Source organism: Prinia subflava, chromosome 1 (genome assembly GCF_021018805.1).
Source record: "Prinia subflava isolate CZ2003 ecotype Zambia chromosome 1, Cam_Psub_1.2, whole genome shotgun sequence".
NCBI classification, from domain to species: domain Eukaryota; kingdom Metazoa; phylum Chordata; class Aves; order Passeriformes; family Cisticolidae; genus Prinia; species Prinia subflava.
In genome coordinates, this window is record NC_086247.1 from 137,875,125 (window position 1) to 137,894,877 (window position 19,753).

The following is a 19,753-nucleotide window of genomic DNA, read 5'->3' on the forward strand; positions in this document are numbered from 1 at the left end:
TTGGGCACCAGTAATGGCAATTGCCTGGCTTCTTGCCATTACAGTTCACCAGACAATAATTATAGAAGTCATGTTGGTGATACTTACAAAGTGTAAAGGCACATCAAGTAAGGTATTCTGCTCTCTCTGCTACCTACTCCTGTACACAGACAGGTATTATTTCTCAGCCCATCCTTTTACACAGAAAAAAAGACATTCCAACTCTTAGTCTAAAGACAGCAAAACTTCTGGACAAATGAAGCAACAAGTACTTACTAATCTATTGGGAGCAGTTTTTCTTCGCTGGTCTCCAAAGGAAAGAGAGCTTGTTACCCGGGAGAAGAGGCTGATTGATCCGCAGGTGCTGCACCCTCCTTTCAGACAGCTGTAGAGTGATAAGGACCCCCCAAGCCTCCTTTTCTCCAGGCTAAACCCTCGCACCCAGCTCCACCAGCAGTTTCTCATCAGATTCCTGCTCCAAACCTTTCCCCACCCTCGCTGCCCTTCTCAGGACATGAAAATACCCTATAGAATTACCCTGTGTACAGAGTCCTTTACCCGTGTGTTTGCCCGCTCTGAGGCCCGGGGCTCGTTCCCACAGCAGGCCCCGAGATCCGCGGGCCCGGCGGCGGCGCTGCAGTGCCGGCAGCGGGCGGCAGGGGGCGAGCGCACGCCGCGCTCCCGGCCCACTCCCGGCTCCGATCCCGGCTCCGATCCTGTGCCCGCCGCTCCCGGCCCCGCTGCCGGCCCCGCTCCCGGCCCCGCTCCCCGCCCCGGTCCCTCTCCCGCTCCCGCGGACAGCGGCGGCAGGCGGGGCCGGGCCGGGCAGCGGCGGGCACGGCGGAGCTGCTCGTGCCTCGGGCTCGGTGGCGGCCGCGCTGAGCGTCGTCATCACTGCTGATGGTGTTGGGAGCAGGTTTTGCTGCCGCCCGGGAGCCCTGTCAGCTTCTCGTTGGGTTTGATGTCCTGAGAGGTCTCTCGCAGCCCAAATTATTCCGTGGTTCTGCAGCACTGAAAGCCGGAGTGGCTGCTTCAAGGGCTGCACCACAGGCACCTGCGATACTGAGGGTGGATCTGGGGGAAAACTGGGCCCTGGGAACCAGCTACGGCTGCTTAAAAGGTCACCGGCTTTTTGCTTGCCAAGGGTGGTATAAAGCCTTGAGCAGATCCTGTTGTGAAGCTCTTGCTCAGGCAACGTGTAAAGTTCTTGGTTAATGTAAAACATATATTTATAGTGATTTCTTATAAGTGTGCTATAATTTAATAGTTTAGAGCCTGCTTAGTGATGACATGCGGGAATGGATGATAGCACACAAATATTAGGAAGAATAGTGTAATAACTTTGGAGGAATTGTGAGGACCCCGAGTTCCTATAGCATTATGTTTTATTTTAGGGGAAGGGTTTGTTTGTTGGCCTTTTCTTTTCTTTTCTTTTCTTTTCTTTTCTTTTCTTTTCTTTTCTTTTCTTTTCTTTTCTTTTCTTTTCTTTTCTTTTCTTTTCTTTTCTTTTCTTTTCTTTTCTTTTCTTTTCTTTTCTTTTCTTTTCTTTTCTTTTCTTTTCTTTTCTTTTCTCAGACAGTATGGAATTCAAAATGGAAAATCGAAGATTAAATCTAAAGCTTCTAGCTTACAAGTGAGAGGTAAAAATGTGTCAGTTTTCAAAGTAATACTATTCCACATGGCAACCAGCAATATTTTCCATTCCTGTTTTTCTTTTCAAATGTTTTTTTCTGGTGCTGCTGAACTTCTTGCCCTCTTGAATGCTTTGCTTTCTGATACTAGAAGCACTGCAAGCTCATCCTTTTTGAAAGGGGCTATTTATTCAGTAAAGCTTTTGTCAGACCACTTGTGTAACTTCAAAACCAATTCCCAGTGCTTTCCTTTTGCTGCCTCTTTGTGAGACACATGTGGATTCTTGGACTGAATGGATATTATATAAATACTGTACACTGTGCTGCCCTGTCAACATCAATTGCTGCAGTTGGGTTGCCAGCACTGTACAGATGCAGAAAGGAAATGGTCTTGACAAATAGGATACATGGGATTTTTCCAGGACAGTATTTAGAAAGAGCTACCTCGTGAGATGCCCATTAGACAGCAGCACGACAAATAAGCAGGCAGGCTACAGCACAGCAGCACAGCAGCAAATGTGAATCTCTCCCTTTTTTGCTGAATTCTTGCTTGCTGCAATCATCACCATGCCTAAGTGAACAGCAAAATGTATTGCATTATTAAGCATAGGAAAGCTGATAAAGAAAAGCAGCTTCACTCCAAGGCACAGATGGGAAGCACATACTGTCCTGAATTTGTCTGCTTTTCCTTTAGAGAATGACAAGTATTTAGCATTATACATCCCCTGGGTATCAGTGTTGAACCATGAGTGTTAGACACATATAACATTTCAAAGCAGTCGTACCGCTGGCACAGTTACAAACACACTTGATTAAACCATCCTACACTGTGAAAAGAGGTTTAAAACAACAGATTCAGGGTCAGCTTCTCTTCTTGGCATAGACCTGCTAAGAAGGCTTCAAGCAGCATTTTCTGGCCTCTGAGACAGCTGAAGTGGTGAAATGGGCTATGTTGTTGAATGATGAAATTATATTTCATTGTTAAATTGTTTTTGCTCTTCCCTCTTTTTTTATCCTAGTACCAAGCAATGGGGTTTGCATTATTCATACAAACTAGTAGGGAGACTTTGCAGTACAGAAGTACTGACATTATTCCAGCATGCAGTAATGTGTTGAGACTATTCCATGCTCTTCCCACTAAGGATGATGGCACCCAGCTCCATCAAATAAGCCATATATGGCCCATTGCTAGTAAAAATACTCTTTTTTCATTAATAGAACCTGTTAGGAGGAAAGACAAGACTCAGCCCACAATCTGCTGTCATGAGGTTGCCACTAAAAAACATTTAACCTAAATATTTGATGAGGATCCAGTGTCAGATGGATTGAAAAAGGAAATGACAGGAAGATTGTGAAGATTTTTGGGACAGACCTGAAAAGTGAAAATGCATTTTCCAGATCTTTCCAATGTTCCTCAAGTTGGCTAAAAAAGGGAAGGCATTTTGCATCTAAAGGCTATTTTAGTAGAGAATCCAGAAAGTGCTACTGGGGGGGAAAAGCTTACCTTTGAAAACATCTTGGCTATCAAAGGAAAGAATTAGACTGTCGCTGGACTATTAAATTATTTGAAATATGAAGGATATTATTGAAAGGGGTATTGCAGATGATGGATTATACCTATTTGCTACACAGTGGCAAAACAGATGCATAGCGGTACAGTTTCTAGTGTGCCTCTTTTGTATTTCTAGTGATATATTGGCAGGATGCCTGTAAAAATAATGGAAAATCAAACAAAGCGACCAGTTAGTTAAAAAATGGTAGCATTAATACTCTTAATCTGTTCAAAAGCCATATTTTTGTTTTAAATAATATTAGTCACTTTTTAAATAGGCTATTGTATGTTGTGTCTGAGGTCAGAGCAGGTACATGGTGTTTGCATAACTCACAGGGTACAAAGATCTCTCTGCTATTTCTGGATGCTCAGAGCACCACTGAACCAAAACTGTGTATTTATAATGCACATTTTCTTCTTGAAATTCATGTGTATCTCTGATTATAATTCCTACAAATTACTTGAATGTCTCTGTGCAGTTTAAAGTCATGTATCAGAGTCAAGTCTTTTTAACAAAGTGATTTGCAGAAAAAGAAAATATACTGAGCCCTTTTATCTTAGTACTTATCCTGCTAGCAGAAGAAATTGATCTGAGTAGAAGAATACTATGTGTTCATATGAAAATATGGAAAATGTCTAAGAGAAAAAAATACATGAACTGCTAACAACTGTAATCTAAATCTTTTGGATGCTCTAATTCTGAGAACTAAGAGAATCGGCATTCTGCTGCTGAGGTATCTTCACTGATGGAGAAGGAACAGCCTGAAAATGTATGAAAATTTATAGGGTACAGTCTAAAAATAATTTACCAGAAAAACAACTGTTGAAAAGTGCCATTTCAAAGTCTGTTTTTACAATGAAGGATATAAAATTACTCATCAAGTGCTTAATCACAATCTTCTATAGTTTCTTGGCTGCTTTCTAATAGGAGTATTACCATCCAGACTGATTTAGTTGTCCTCTTCCCCTGATGGCTTGAATTATTTACCATCCATCCTTCTGAGAAAACAGGCTCCAGGAACACTTGTTCTGATCTCTAGGACATGCCTGCTCTAAAGAACATTTTGGGCTTGCTTGGGGGTTTTTTGGGCATTGGTTTTGTTTTTTTAGGGGGAAGGGAGGTTGCTTGGTTTTGCGTGGGGTTTTTTTTTGTTTTGGTTTTTGGTTTGTTGGTTGGTTTGGTTTTTTAGTTGTTTTTCTTTTGATTGTTTGGTTTGATTTTTAGTTGTGGTGTTTTTGTTGGAGGTTTTTTTTTGTTTGTTCGTTTGGTTTTTTTTTTCTTTTCTTTTTCTTTTTTTTCTTTTTCTGGAGGGGGACGAGGAGGTTTGGATGATTTTTTAGCCTTTTTGTCCTTTGGGTGAAACTGCTGACAAAAAAACACCTGTAGTTTGTGAGGTGGGTGTTGCACATACCATTTTGACCAGTTCAATACCAGACCCATACTAACTCTTGCTGAATACTGAGCTTCCTCTTGCATCAGGGAAGATGAAGGTAAAGAGATTGAGTAAATTTATTAACTTTTGTAGCAGATAGTAGGTCAGTGGTAGATGAGCTAGGGAGAGCATGAATTTAGTAGGACATGTATCATATTTTTTGAGAAATAAATGCAACATGCTTACACATGTTCAGAAGCAACTCTATTGTTTTCTATGTCTCTTCAGCCATCCTTCGGTAAGTTTGTTTAACATTACAGAGTTCAAGAGACTTGAACTCAGTCTATCAGGTTAAAGGTTAAGTAGTCCCTACTCTGTGCCTGCCTTTCCCTGCCAGAAAAGCCTTCTCATTTGCTCCAGACCACCCTGCCAATATCTGTGCAGTGGGAACCACCAGGCAGCCTGGGCTCGGGTGACCACATACTGGGGAGGGGATTCCTCTCCCTCCAGCTGGAGGGATTTCGGCCCTACTCTCACTCTTGGTTTATGGTGCAGTGCCTTTGGTTTCAGTCTTCTTCTTCCCTTCAGTTGGGCAGGAACTGAGGGAGCAGACAGATTTCTTTAATTGAAGCATTCTTTTGTATTGACAATAGCAGCATAATAATACCTGAGAGGAAAGAATTTTGAATAGCAGAGTTTTATATCACATGTGTGTGCACCTTCCATCCTGATCTCAAGCAGACTTCAATTCCCTAAAGACTGTGGGCTGTTGTCCTGCTCCAAATCACCCCGTTCTGCCTGCCTTGCTTTTAACAGTGCCACCTGCTTACAGCATGTCCTTGTAATTTGCTGTGCTTATCAATTTGCTGGGCTCCTTCTGTTGTGTTCACAAGAAAACCTATTTCAGTGAGTTCAGCAGGGGCTTGAGGGTAAAACACTCGAGTGAATACCCTTTCTATCAGTAGTCCTGTAAATCTGCTGTCTTCAGGCACTGTCATATGTCCTGTTTATTCTTCCAGGGTGCTGTTACACTAATTCAACCAAGTTATACAGAAGCACACCAGCAACAGGCCCACAGCCATACCCTATCCAGAAAATAGCAGAGAGCAGCTGTGATACAGGAAGAGCTGGTAATGCTAACCTGAAGCTACTGAAGCTACTATCTTTTGTCATTATTTAACCTGAGAAATGAACTAACCAAACAACTCCTTTGGGCTGAATTTTGTGGTTTTCATAATTAAGACTTTTCTGTTTAATGGGAGTTTTGACTTAGGAGCCCAATCCCACAACTTTACTTTATCAGAGAGAGAATGAAATTGAGTGTTGAAAGAGAAGCAGACAGGTAAGTGTGATGTTGGATTTTCTCCTTTAGACTCTGCTTTCCTGACTAATATGTTTGTATTTAGTTATCGAAATATAACATATGTGTAAATACATATAGAAATAATCCATTATTCTGTACAATTTGAGTACCTCCATTGTTTTGTCTTATTTTTATCTTTTTTCATATATTAGAGATGCTCAAAATTATACAGTCAGAAAAGCTAATCTGTTTTACCTTTTATGTGTGTAACATAGGAGAGCCAAAGGCTATACCAATTTTTCCATTTGCACACGCTAGTGTTTGCAGAACGTAGCCATAACATTTTCTTTGATCACTGTAATACATTTTCCATGCACACTGCTTGATATCAGCAGCAGAATACACTGCCTTTGTAACCAAGGGATATTACATGCAGTCTCTATGTAGGCAGAATAGGCAGAATTAACTTAAGTTACTGCGTGACTGGAAAAATCTCTAGAGAACAAGCTTAGGCAATGGCATGGGTGATGTGATAGATTGGGCTCCACCACCAGAGCAGACTGAATGAGCATCCCATTTCTATACTGAGAGGCCTTTTCTAAGGAAGCCACTCACTGTATTTTAGATAAGACATTAAACTGAGATTCTCACTGCTCACGGTCACCAGAGAGCTTAAACTACTTTTGTGGTGTCAACACTGATACTGTGGCCAAGAGCCCCACATGTCATTGCCTTCCACCCAGTCAAATCCCCCAGATGTTTCAGGGATGTGTGAGACCCTTCTCGATTTCCAACTCTCAGCTCACATTCAAAATCATTCATTGTTAGGCAACTACTGTGCTCCTTGGGATGGGACCCCTAACTCTTGGGGCTACTGTACACCATTTATTATTTCATCCTTCAGGATCCTCTGGAAGAAGGAGACATAGAATGCCAGAAGTACATGAATGTATATGTATTTAAAAGCTTGTTTCACAACTCCAGAGATGAATGCCTCTAATAACTGGCAGCAGTTTAAATCTTGAGCAGAACTTCACAGGAGACTCACAGTTGTGATACAAGCAAATTTTCTGAAACTCTAACCAGGGAAAGTGCTGGATTCTGCACCTGGGATGGGGCAACACTGGTTGTGTGTAGAGACTGGGCAATGAGAGACTGGAGAGCCGTGCCACAGAAAGGGACCTGGGGGTCCTGGTCCATGGCAAGCTGAACCTGAGCCAGCAGTGCCCTGGCAGCCAGGAGGGCCAACCCTGTCCTGGGGACATCAGGCACAGCCAGGCAAGGGAGGGGATTGTTCTGCTCTGCTCTGCACTGGGGCAGCCTCACCTCGAGTCCTGGAGGCAGTTTTGGGTGCCACAATATCAAAAAGACATTGAGCTGTTAGTGTCCAAAGAAGGCCCCGAGGATGGTGAAGAGTCTGGAGGGGAAGCTGTGTGAGGAGTGGCTGAGGTCACTTGGTCTGTTCAGCCTGGAGGAGACTGAGGGGAGACCTCATTGTGACCTTCAACATCCTCACGAGGGGAAGCAGAGGGTCAGGCACTGATCTCCTCACTCCAGTGACCAGTGACAGGACACAAGGGAAAGGCACGAAGCTGAATCAGGGGAGGTTTAGGCTGGATATCTGAAAAGAGTTTCTTCACCCAGAGGGTTGCTGTGCACTGCAACAGGCTCTCCAAGACACTGCAACAGGCTCCCCAGCACCAAGCCTGACAGAGCTCCAGAAGCCTTTGGACAATGCTGTCAGGCACATGGTGTGCTGCTTGGGGTGTCCTGCAGAGAGCCAGGAGCTGGACTCGGTGATCCTGATGGGTCCCTTCCAACTCCAGATATCCTATGATTCTCTGAAGTTTTAGCTATCAGATAACTGTGATTTGGGGGAAAACACTTTCATTCTGCAGGTAGATAAGGCTGCTATTTATTTCTCATTCCCTTTTTAGTCTCCAATTATTTGCCCTTTCCAGTTATTTATTTGTAATGGAAATAAACATGAAGTAGCTTTCTTTGCAAGAAGTAGCAATCCTTAGCAGCAATTACTTGGTTGGAAACTTAGATGGATACTTAGGAACCTTGCTTAAGTGGAATCCAGGATGGAAGATATCCAGGAAAATCTATTGGAGGCTCAGATTGTACTGAATAGTGTTAGAAGATTTAAGTCTCTCCAGAGATGCGTAAATCTCAACTAGATTCGACAACTGCAGCATCTGCTGCAGCTCTTGTTAAAATAAAACAAAGTAAAAGAATAAGATAAAAGTCAAATAAAGTTAAGATACTAATAAGCCATGCTAAAGTGCAGCATCAATACTCAAATGAAAGGTGAAACTAGCAGCATGGAATCTAGAAAAAGAGATGTAACTGAAAGTATATCAGAAATAAATTTCACCAATGTCAGTCGCTAGGCAAAGATTTTCAAACAGCAGGTCCCTGTACAGGTGCATGGGGTATTGGCAACAGAACAAGAAAAGTTCAGCTGTGACCCAATTTCACTGGAAAGGAGAGAAAGTTATTGATATAATGAACACAGTGAAAACAGTTATGTTTCAAGACTGTCATTCAATTTTTTTTGTGCATCTGGAACATATTTTTCTTGGAATACAAGTAAAGATAAATCCTCATTTGAAGCCCAAAGAACTCAACAGAATTCTTTAAATTGACTTCAGTTGGTTTTTCACCACATCTGTGACTTGCACACCATGTAAGCAGAAGCCATAAATGAGAATCAGATGAATACTTTTGCCTTGCACTGTTGTGGACACCATTGTTATCATTTTGGATGGGGGGGCAGAAACATTTTTATTCAAGTATTTTGCTTTCTTTCAATGTTCATGAGGCGTTGGTGACAATAACAACACCAGAACCTTATAAACAGCAAGAAACAATAGGGCTCTGGAGTCATGTAACCCTACCAGAGCTAACCCATCCATTTAATTTAAACCTGGCTCATTGGCCAATCTGGAGCCAGAGTGCCCAATGCCAGGCATTAATAAATCCTCAATGCCCAGCCATCAGGAGGTTGCCACAGGGACTCAAAATACCAATTTCAGGAGCTCAGAGGTTTCATGGTATTTTCCACTATAGTTTTACCTCATTCAGCAGTGCTTAAGTTTCTTTTGGGCTTTCCATGAGTAGGCACTGACCCAGTATTTATCCTTTAATGAGGAACAGAAGCATTAAATGCTCTAAAGTTTTCCAATAAAGATGCGAGCCATTACTGAAATTCACCCATTTTATCCTAATAACATTGCATTTCCTGCCAATAACTTAAAATATGCTGTTATTCTGCCTGAAAAGAAAAAAGATCTTAACTCTAAAATAAGACTCTGGAAATTATATAATATAAACATGTGCTGACATTAATTACTGTAATATTTATGTATAAAACAGATGGTAGTGCTTTCAAAAACGTGTGAGCAATGATCAGAATGAATTCATTAGGCATTTATACTGCTGTCATGTACTCACATAGGTGTTGCCTTGGACCCTGCTATATGCTAAAGGGCTCTTTCTTTCTAAGTGAGGTTTTACCAAACAGATGGAAAACATTATTAACTACTGTTTTCCTTTCTTGTCAAAGATGTTTTGTCTAATCATCACTATAATTACACATCCACATTGTAGTAAATCATGCTGTATAAACATTTAGAACAGAGTGGATTATTAGGGTGAAATGCAAAGTATTCCAGACATTAAAACAAAACAAACATGGACTGGGCCGTGCTGAATAATAACAATTTTCAACATTGGACAGACAAAACATAATTTAATAGCTTTGGCTTTCCTTTCTTCCATTTATGTCCCATTATTCTACATATAGTGCATCCTGGGTGCTTTCAAGTGCTTCCCTCTCCTTTCTTTGTGTGAATATTTAAACGAAGAGACATTTTCCTTTATACAGCAGCTTCCTTCCACATCTTGGTGTCACCATTTTCTTCTTTCCATTTAATGTATAACCACAAAAGCACTCAGGAAGAAAGTGGAAAACAATGAAATCTGAGGGCCCTTTTTTTCCTGAGATAGCCATGAAATTTCCATTCTAGATGAAGCAAGTGTGTTTGATGAAGGTAACCAACTACTGCAGGACCAGAGCTGCAGTACTCAACTTTTCCATCTGTGGTGTCTGGTTCAGAATCATAAAATTTTAGCAGAACAACAGCCTTTCTGTCAGCCTTGTGACTCCACTCAAGGGCTGCCACAGCCCCTCTTCAGGTGACAGACACAGCTCGGGAGTGGCTGGCCCAGCACTGTTCACACCACGTGGCCATGCTTGATCCTACCTGCCCTGTTTGGCCAAGCAGTGAGTGCAGGTGCAGTGGGGATGGATTTGATGTAACATCTCTGGTGTAGGTGCCAATATTTGTGCTAGTCATCCTCTGAAGTCAGGGTAAAGAAATGAGCTTTTGTGGCACTGGATTATTTGACTGTACTGACAGGGCAAATTCTCCTTTGGTGCCCACTTCTTTCTGCTTCAAGGCTCTCTGAACTTCCTGGATTTAAAAGGTCTTGCTTGAAATAAATATATTCCTATAATCCCAAAGGCTTGTGAATATTGCCTTACAGTGTCAGAAAATCGAGTTATTCTTCTATAGACATCCCGAAAGGTGTCTGTTCAATTGTTACAGACAAAATTCAGATTCCATCAGAGACTGGAAGAACATTTATTGCATCTTACATTTGGTTCCCACTTGGAAAACAACAATACCCTGGCACTGTATACAATTCCAGGATGATTTTTACATCTTCTTTCCTAGGAGTCAGACTGCATCAATATTTTCTCTGTCTAACTTATTTAAATGTTATTGCCCCAGCTGTTTCTTGCAAGATCAAAAATTTATGATAGCTATAGCAGCTATAGGAGCCAGACACTAAAATACACAAAGGTTTCATTGGGTTTAGACCTTTTCTTTATAGTGGTACATCCCAAATAGAATTGTGCAATGTCCTGCTATTTCAGAAAAGAGACCATGGCCTGCTGTAGAATTAGCAGATTACCAGTGATACTGGTTAAATGACGTTGACTTATAGGGGAGCTGAAATAGTGAAAAAAAATCAAACAAACAAACTCTGGAAAGACAGATATAAGTAGTTCCTACGAAAAGCAGATTAACTATGCTTAATGATAAAAGAAAGTCTATCTGTACAGAATTGATTCAATAGCTTGATCCCTTGATCTCCTCTGGTTTGATATCAAAAATTATTTAAAGGATAAGCACGGTGGTGTATTTAAAAAAAACCCACAGTGTATCAATGCTGCTTTGATTACTATTAAAAAATAATGAAGCAGTACAAAGCAATTTTTTTCTGCTGCACATTGATATCTTTTTATCTACAAACATTTACATAGACTGTTCCAAGTTCATCATGCCTTCATTTTATCAGCAACATTCTCTTCTTTGTAATTCCATATGTTGCCTGAGAAAACCAAGGGTACAGAGCTGGCTATTTCTATAAGCTGACTATAAAGTCTGCAAGAAATTGGGAGTGTTAGGGCTTGATTAGTATCTGCTACAATCAAAAACTCATGCAAATTGTTGCTGCATCAAAACAGGTTGATAATGAGTAAATCCATTATACCTTTCCACAGATGCATCATTTTACAACTTCTTTGGGGCATACCTCAAAGAACAACCTTCTCACCTCTCCTTGGTGGGTGGCAGAGCATTTCAGCTTAGTTTTGCTGTGTTGAATGACCCTGAAGTCCTACTGTGCCAGCAGCTGGCAAGGCAGTAGGTGTTTAATGGGGCTCTTTCAAAGCACATTAAGGCCACTGCAACTTTCTTGGCTCAGGAGATGCATTTCCAGCTGCTACTTCCCCTTGCCAATGCTGGGCAAGGGCTGCCCATGTGTTCACCCTCTGTCCAACACTGCACCAAGGTGTGATCACAGAATCACGCAGAATATTCTGAGCTGGAGGGGGCCCACAAGGATCACCGAGGTGAGGCTGAGCAGATGACAGCTCCCACTTAAATGCTGGTGCCTGGTTAGGATCAGTGTGTTTGCAGTGGCACCTGCAGGGCTGTGTCAGAGCACACTTGAACCTCTCAGTAAGCTGTTAAGGACTGCCATGTCTCTCATCTCTACTGACAGCAAAGCAGGGGCCTGGCACATTGTGCCTTCTGGGAAAAGTGGATATTCAGGATGTGCTTGTGAAGAAGCACGAAGTCATGAAAAGAAAGGCAACACAAATCCGTGCCACATGAGGGCTCCCTCATGCTAAGAGAAAGACAAGACAAAACCAGACCTCTGGCTGCTATGAAGCCACCTGCTTGCATTGGAACAGGCTGGAGAATTGGCAGGATCATCCTCATGTCACATTTGGAAGCTGACATCAGTGAGCTGTCAAAGCTGTCAAGGGCACTGGGACAGACTGATAACAGCAGGAAGTCATTCCTTACGAGAACATCTTTGACACAAATTCTACAGCAGAAGGCAAAATCAGCCCTAACCCCTCAGCCTGGCAGTCTGACACGAAAGCCTCCTCTGGTAAGTACTGCTTGTGTATCACATACTGGAGCAGATAATCTGAAGATCCTTCTGGAGAACACATCTAGTAGCAATTTTCCTGCTACTGTGGGAAAAGATTTCTAGGCTGCTCCTAGACTTTTCTATTCATTTGATCTTAAGAAATAATCTGATGATATATTATGGTAAATATTGTAATATATGGCTGCTGTTTATGGTTAAAACTTTTTTTTTTGTTGGTGCTACCTGAATGTTGATGTTTTGAGCAGATTTGAGCCACTAAATAGCCTTTCCAATGTTGAAAGTATACAGTGGAGGTATCACTTTAAAAAGGGCTGTGAAAATGCTGTCTGGTTTTTCCTTTCCACAGACTCTCCTCATTTATTTCAGTCAGCTGTCAACCATAGTGAACTCTTACCACCAAAATGTAGCTGGGGAGGTGGTTCAGAGGATATTGTGCAGGAAGGAGCTGTTTAGGACATTGCTGCTCAAAGAAAGCAAAAGTCCTCAATCACCCAGCCATATGTTCCTCTCTCAGTTTGTAATGGATGACACGAAATGGCACATATATTCCTCTTCTCTTCAGTGCACCAAGTTCAATAATATTACCTTAAAATGAAAATATATCAAGAGTTGTGGTAATTTTCAGCTTGCTTGTTTAATAGTTGAAGTAGTGTCCAACTCAACAGAGAATGACAGGGAATTGAGTGTAAAAAGCCTTATCTTCAAATAATCTTACAGATGACATCTGTGGCCCAAGCAAAAGTAGGAAAGAAATGTGAGATACTGAGCAAGGTCCTGGGACTCATGAGGATACAAAGAGCCTTGACTGAAAACAAGCTCAGACAGCACCTTCCTGCATTCATGGCACTTGCCTTTCAGCCTGCAGAGTGTAGCTGCTGTGATCAGCTTCTTCCCACACAGATTACAAAGTCTGGAGAACAGAGCCTCCTAGGGACAGGCCTTTGAATTTCCAATCCTACCAAAGGTCTTATGCCTTATCATTTGACTTTTTGAGTTTCCAGACATATAGCAAGAAGGAAAACCAGCAGTAAAAGTACTCAGTGCACACACTTCAAATTGGCTGGTTCCTTTCTGTAGGGCGAAGAACCTAGCAAAGTTTATCTGGCAACCAGAATTATCTGAGCAATGAGGGCACCCCACCAGTGGGTGCTGCAGAGGTGAATTTGGCACCCACTGCAGCAGAGTGCCAGTGCTTCACTGTCATCAGCCATGCTGCTCCTGCCAGGTCAGCAGGACCTCAGAAATAGGATTACAGAAAAGACAAGTGAATAAAAATAGGATCACATAAAAGACAAGTGAATTAAAGATTATTTCCATACTAGTGTCCAGTCAGCATGCACTTTCCTAGTATTTTCATTACTATTTTCCTACTATTCCCACTGCTGATGGGGTATGGACAAGTACCACTGAAAAAACATTACAAACCTCAAATTTGGTAGGTTTGCTCTATTTGCAAAACTTTTGGCAGACTGTCAAATATATTGCTAGAAACTGACAGCTCCAAGAGTATTTTCTCCATGCTAGCCAGCAAGAGATCAATAGCAACACTAATTATCAAAGCAAGCAGAGATCATAGGAGAGCAGTAAAACAAGGGAAACTGTGAGTTTCACCTGTCATTCCTGTTGATTCTGGATGGTTTCTGCTAGTAATTCCATAATGCATCATGAATTTCCATAAGGCAGAGGGCCCGGCACGAGCATAAAGAACGTTTGGAATTTTTGCCCATAGGGTTGAATGCTTAATAAAGAAAAGATTTGATCTATGGAAATAGAGGCTGAGATTGCAGCAGGGACAATTAGCCATCTGGACTCTGGTATTACAGGTTTTCTGGTAAGCCCCAATGCAGTGCAGATACGTGTAACCTCCACATGGGAGCAGAAAGGTCCTGTGGCTGCTCCAGCAGCCCCTTCAGCTGCTGTTTAGTAACTCCTTAGCATCTGTAAATTGACTCCAAGCTTCTACCAGTGTGAAACCAGGCACATGTCCTGGCAAATGAGTTCAGAGGTTATCTGTACCTATACTGCAAGTATGTCATGTCTGCAGGAGTCTACCTCTATTTGCAGACAAAAGGAGATGAACTACATTGCACAGGGTTAGACTTACATGACTGCATTTCAGTATCGCACCAGTGTGTCATGATGCACTGCAGACACTGATTTTTCCCAGATGCCAGCCAGTGGGAGAACTGAGGGGGCAAGGACACAGTCAGGGAGAAGAAAGACTTGTTATTGCCCCTCAGCAGCCTCCTCCAACCTCCTGTGCTCAGCATGAAGCTGAGAGCAAAAGGTAAAAGACTCTTAAGTGTTTTTCTGCTGGAAGTACACTTGTCAGGAGATGGGCTTTTTGCCAGGACTGAGAGGAAGCAACCAGGAAAGAAGTTCTAGACAGCAATTATAACACAATCCCAAAGAGCAGACTTTAGACAGCTCAGTTTAGGTCATAGGAAACAATTTACGAACCTATCATGTTCTGTTTTTCACTAGACTGGATGCTGAGTACACAGACAGTCCATGGTCAGGTTTCTTCACCAAGGCACGTATACACACCCCTTGCTGCGATGGAAGGGGATGTGCTGGGCAGCTGGGTTTCAAACAAAAAAAAGGATGATACTGTTTGTACAGTGAAAGGTTCATGAACTAGGACTAAGTCACACTTTTAAAAGATAGGGTAGGAAAAAACTGCATTATAATGCTTTTGATAAAAGGATGTAGCACAGACCTCACAGAATTAAGAGAAAAATCTCATGTTTTTTCACTGAAATATCTTACGTTGCATTTAATCTGTAAGGAAACTAGAAGAACTATGGAAAAAAGGTCATTCAGTCCTTGATTGCTTTCTAAGAATTTATATACAGGCCATGTCTCATCTCAGACATCTTATCTGTGTCATGATCAATATACATGTTGAACCAGTTTTGGAAGAAAAGTGCAAAGTCCTAAAGCTCTAAAAACAATAAATAAAACATGACACTACAAAAAGATGACAATGCTTATTTTACTTGTTATCCATTCCTCAATTTTTCCCTCAAGGGTTCAAAAAGTTCAAGCAATTTCTACACTTTTAATACTTTTGTAGTCCTGCTGTTGCATAAAATAGTCTGTAATCCTTTACAGAGGCTTATTAGTTCAAACTTTCTGAATTCTGTGTGCCTCCTAAACTTAAAATATTTAAATATTCATTGTGAAGTTCTTCTTCTGACATCTTTTAGCAAAACAATAATGAGCTAGTTCACAGTGGTGAGAAGTATGTGTTCTTACCGAGTCATCAGATTTTATCAGTCTTAGAACAATTTTTATAAAAACTTTTCCTTCTTTCTTTCTTTCCTTCAACAGTCCTGTTTCAATTTGAATTGTATCAATCTCCACACCACCACTCAGGAAAAATTAAAAGAGACAACAGACTTAGAGTTGTCTATAATGCCCAAGTAATTTGAAAACAAGGGAAGATTGTATCACCTGTGGATATATGATCTGCTTGTTATGAACCCCCAGGACACTGCAGTGAGCCCAGTAGTGCATGTGATGTCTGGAGAAGATGTCAACCACTATCCAAAGCTGCTAGTTCCTGTTTCATGTACACAAGGGTATAACTAGGCAATATAATTTTGATGATGTAATGTTTGCAATTTTGTATCCTGTTTCCACAGTGTTGGTGGGTGGAATTCCTAGACTGAAATTACCCTTGAAATTAAGATCTCCCATTAAAAAAAGGTTGGTTTCATCAGTTGTCTGCAGAATCTATAATAGTGGTGCTTGAAGCAGATGGCTATATTCTTTGTTACAAGCCAGATTCTGACTTACAGGTTCTGTTTATGAATCAAGATAGGTCTTGGTGATACAACCTATTTGCTTGTATAAATATTTTTACAGATTTTCCCAGAAATAAAGCTAAACAAAAAATGAAAGAAAATTGGTAGAGATAAAAAGTTCTTTTTTTTTCTGCTTCATTGACATAATTAACATGGAGAAGTGCAAGCTACTTTAATAGTAGATTGTTATAGAAATGAAGGTATTTTCTTATAGACATAAAGCTTATTAATTTCCTGTTGTTTGCATAACCTGAAATAGTCTAAATTCATACTGAGCAGGGACTGCAGAGTGACTCAAGTGGACCTAAAACTGTGGGAAGCCTTGCTCACACCCTTTGGTCTCGTGCTCCTGCCCCTGCACCCGTGCCAGCTCTGCCCATGTAATGCAGTAACAGGGAAGGCAGAGCAACTTGGTGGTCTGACAGAAACCTCTGCACAGTTTGTTTTCAATCAGGAGTTGGTCAGAAGGCAGTGGGAGAGTGTAGCTGTGAGTGGGAAAAAAGAAAAAGTACCCTTCTTTGATGGCAGCATGGCATGCTCAGAGAGGCTCCTGAGAGACCTCAGAGAGGCTTCTGCAGCCTGTGGGACGCTCCCTGGGTGCCTGTGCTGTGTTTGAGCAGCTGGTAAAGCCACCCTTTAGCTTTAATCAAAACAAGATTGTAGAAGCTATGCAAACTCTTTTCATCATGTTGCAGCCCCTCAGTCAGATACTAATTTTTTTATTGACAAGTATATTTCTATCCTGAAAAAGTGCTGCTGATTATTAATGGATTAAGAAGGAGGCCTTCATTTTGAGAGGTGAGAAAATAATAATATTACAATTCCTAAATTATAGATGATTATAATCTGAACTTTTGCCCTGGACCTAATCAATCTCTTTCACAAATTAATAATTAATTTAATTTTGGCCTTAGAGTCAATAACCCTTTAAAGCCTGTAGTTCCCTGTAATATCCAGGCAGAATATGCCAGCTGCTTTAATGGTACATATGAATATATGAATGACAAAGCAGCAGGCTTTTGTTTGTACTGGTTGAATCAATAGAATATTTTTGCTAACAGTCACACAATTTAGCACATATTTATGAGACAAAGAAAAACTCCTCAATTTTGTTTATTGAAAGGACAAATCCTGAAACCTGCCTTCAGCTTGATCCCTCATCCTGGTGGAAGGACCTTTCCATGGAAACTGTGGGGGAACCTCTTCTGTGTTGCTAGTACAGCCTTGGGATTACATTGGCTTGTGCAGGTAATCTATTGCAACTCCATGGAATTAGTGAGGGAATGGATGGCAGGCTGGGGCTGTCCTGTTCTCTGTAGCAGTAATAACATCTAGCAGTGTGCCCCTGCACTGTCTGCTCCCAGAGCAGAGACCATGTACAATCTCCTTTTGCTGTTCCTTAGATGTTACAGAGAGCATGGCAGGACTATGCCTTCAGCTTGGATTAAGAAAGAGGTAGGACCTGACTGAATCTGACTGGAATATGATCTTAGCAGGCAATGCAACTTTACAAAATAAAGGAAGCTATGATGTTGTGGACAATATTGCTTATGTTTGTAATACAGAATTGCCTTTCCCATGTCAGCCAGTCTGTGGATGTGCCCTGTCTTAAGGCATCTAAAGATCAAAAGGAAGTCTACTAATATCACCTTTCTTTGCTTTTGTAGTCCTTGTAAGACACAATGCAGCACACAGAGCTAAAGTTTCACACTGTTTCTGCCTCACAGTATGGTTCTCTAGCAATGTCTATCTCTTTCATTATGCTTTCCATCACTAGAAATATTCTGTAAAGGAGCTTATTTTCTTGTACTGAATTTACAGATGAAAAAGGAGGGTAACAATAACATAAATACATAGTTTAATTTTTGTAAGTCATCCAACTAACTGCCTCAAAATTCCACCCTGGTCACCAAGTCCCTATAGTGTGATCTAACTACCTAACAGAGCTTTGCCTGTGTGTACTCAGCCAGAGTGGTACACGTGTTGTTTGTATGGGAAGTCGTGTATCACAAAACCTCCTGCAGCCATGCTTGGGGAGAGATTGTTTACATTGAACACAAAGGGTAACATAATCAGCTCTAAGCAATTTTAAGAGCTGTTGGCTTGTACATGTATATAAAAGGTACTAGTATAGAACCTGTGTTTCTTTATTTGGTCAAAAATTAGGCTGTTGCTAAGATTTCAAGGCAGGAGGAGTTTCTGGTCTGTCCAGACCCTTCTGTGTGACTGAAAAGTATCCTTTGGTTTCCTGACTAGCCTCCTCTGTTCTGTCTCTCCTCCATAAATTTATCTCCACAGTCACTCTTGTATCCTGACTTCAGGTCACAGTTCTCTTTTTCCAAGATCCCTTCATCAATGTAAGCTCTGTCCCTGAGAACAGCTCTACACTAATTCTTTACCATGTTCATATTTCTTTGTACTAAAAAGCTGACATTTTCTGATAAATTACATCGTCCTTCCTAGAAGAGTACAGGGAAATATTGGAGTATCTCAAATAGCTCAAGATGCTGACTGTTGGTTATTCTTAATAAGTTAATCTCCAGCCATTTCTGCCTATACAAGTCCATGAACACATCCTGAATAGCAAAACTACATAAAAATACTTCCTTTTTTATAGGCCTGAACATTGTCCACTCAACACAACACACCAAATCAGATCAAATGAATAAAATTGACAGAAAATAATGCTTGCAATTTCTTGTTCAGTGAGTGTTAAAAACCTAAGCTATGTAAGGTGAAGCACAGAGAAATCATAGTTGAGATAAAATTAAAAAATAGGTAAGAGACAAAACCAACAGAAGACTAAAAACACCCAGCAATTCCATTCAAGAAATCACTGCATAGTGTGAAGGAAGGAAACCATTATTAATTAGTTCTGATTATACAGAAATTAGCGTGACATTGTAGTTTGCAGGAGCAGGATAAAACACTACAGAAGTGGGTAGTGAATGAAAACGAGAGGTCTGGTATTGAACTGGTGGCTGTTTACATCTTCTCATGCTGCATTCAGATATTGCGACATGTATAGATTCAAAATAACAAAAGCTCAGGGTTAAATATCTCTATAAAAAGTTGCCAGGTTCCTGGAAGACAAATTAAAGGTTGTTTGCCTCTCTAGGGAAAAAAACATCTAATAGTTTCTTCGTATCATCTGAGGATTTTCTCTAATATCACAAACTACATTTGCATATAAATGTATTGAAACAGACTGTAAAGCTCAGAAATTATCTGCAAGTAAAAAAAATCTATATGAACTTTATGGTGCTGACATTTCAGTGAAGATGAGATTAATTTCACTGATCTTAGCAGGAGCTGAGAAAAAGCTAAAATATGAAGTAATTGTGTTTATATTCAGCAATAAAGATGAAAATCACCCCTGAGTTGTCTCCTAATAACTCTATGGACATGAAACTCATGGAAAAACCAACGGCCAAACAAACTCAAAAGTTTGTGGAGGTCCAGATCCCTGACTGCCCATGGAAATGCCAAATATTATGTTTGCTGAAATGCAGTAGTAATAGGTATTTGTGCATTGTCAAGTATTAGTCAAGACAGGGACACAGGTATTGCATCTTGAAAAACGATTCTGTTTGAAGGTGTACAGATTACTCAAAAGGCCACAGAGA